Source organism: Cololabis saira, chromosome 1 (assembly GCF_033807715.1).
Source record: "Cololabis saira isolate AMF1-May2022 chromosome 1, fColSai1.1, whole genome shotgun sequence".
Lineage (NCBI taxonomy): Eukaryota > Metazoa > Chordata > Actinopteri > Beloniformes > Belonidae > Cololabis > Cololabis saira.
The window spans coordinates 43,358,824-43,360,732 of NC_084587.1; positions in this window are offsets into that span (position 1 = coordinate 43,358,824).

A 1,909-nucleotide genomic window follows, 5' to 3' on the forward strand; every position below is an offset into this window, starting at 1 on the left:
AGCTACCTGTCCGTCAAACCCTGGGGGAGAAACTACGGCGAGCGAGACAACCATTATGTGCACCACGCTGAGTCAGAAAAGACGACAGACTGGTTTTATTCTGTCGACAGACGTACGAGGCTACAAAAACACGTACAAACAGCCACTTTCTGCGTCCCCTCCTACAGTTTCTATAGAGTTTACAGGAAACAGGTTCACGAGAAAAGAAAGGACAGAAAAAGTCACACAATAAGAATGAAATGAGTCCACTGTTAGTGTGGTCTCATTTCCAACCTCCTGCGCCCCCTGCACAGGATTATAATTTATGAATGGTCCGTTTGAGATTAGCCACTTTCCTGTAATAATTTGACATTAAATGTGATCTGATCTTCATCTAAGTCACAATTACAAATCCAACGTGCATAAACCAGTACCACAGGAAATGTTGATCATTCCTTTAACAAGGAAGCCTTCAACTAAGACATATCTGCAGGATCTCTGCTGTGAAAAACGCTCTGGAGAACATCACACAGCATCTCTGTGAACCTCTAGACCAGGGGTCTGCAACCCAAAATGTTGAAAGAGCCATATTGGACCAAAAACACAAAAAACAAATATGTCTGGAGCCGCAAAAAATGAAAAGTCTTGTATCAGCCTTAGAATGAAGACAAATGGTGAAAGGAGAAATGTCGAAAAAAAGTCAAAATGTGGAGAAAAAAGTCAAAATTTAGAGAAAAAAGTCAAAATGTTGAGATTAATGTTGAAGTACAATCTCGAGAAAAAAGTTCAAATGTTGAGAAAAAAGTGGAAATGTCGAGAAAAAAGTCGAAATGTTGAGAAAAAAGTCGAAATGTCGAGATTAAAAAGGAAAGGAAAAGGGAAGAAAAAAAAGTGGAAAAAAGGAAAGAGAAGAAAAAAGAAAAAAAACAAGAAAAGAAAGAAAAAAAAGGAAAAAAAGAGAAAAAAGAGAAAATAAAGACAAAGAAAGAGAAAAAAAGGAAGAAAAAAGAAGAAAAAAGGAAAAAAAGAAGAAAAAGGAGAAAAAAAACAAGAAAAGAAAGAAAAAAAGGAAAAAAAAGAGAAAAAGAGAGAAAAGAAAGAGAAAGAAAGAGAAAAAAAGGAAGAAAAAAAAGAAGCAAAAAGGAAGAAAAAGGCGAAAAAAAAGAAAAAAAGGTGAAACATTTTTGAAAAAGCTCCAGAAGCCACTAGGGCGGCGCTAAAGAGCCGCATGCGGCTCTAGAGCCGCGGGTTGCCGACCCCTGCTCTAGACTCTGAGCCTCTCCAAAAAGCATTTTTGTTTTCTTTTTAGCCTTTTTTCTATGGTAGATTTACCTCTACACTGGGGGTAATTTTCCTAGTTAATCAACCATGTCCCACTAAGCTTCAGCCAGTGGATGTTCACTCTAACATTATCCTGTAGGCTATTTTGGTAGACCTGGGAAGTAGTCTTCCCTTCCATGATGACAGGTGGCCCGGGCCCTGAAGCTGATAAAGCAGGCCCGTATTATGGTGCTTCCTCCACCACGCTTCACTGCTGGTATTTATGCTTTTGTTTCATTAGTCCAAGAAAGTGTTGTGGGCTGCAAAGGTGAATGAACATCAGACACACTGCAGGGTTTTTTGTGGTGTTCTGCCATGGACACCCTCTGTATTCAATGCGCATGGTAGCCTCGTGATCGGAGGTGTTTCCAGTTCCAGTGATATCGTCAAGCCTTTTAACTTTTACTTGTGGTTTCTTCTTTACCTCATTGTGGCGTTGGAGTCATCTCAACTGGAGGTCCACTTCTAAGAGGGGTAGCCACAGCACTAAACTGTCTTTCTCCATAGACCGTTTGTCCAATTTTGGATTGATGGATGTCTGAACACTTTGAGATGACATTATGTCCTTTTTCCAGCTTTATGCAGACCAGCTACTCTTGATCATGAGATC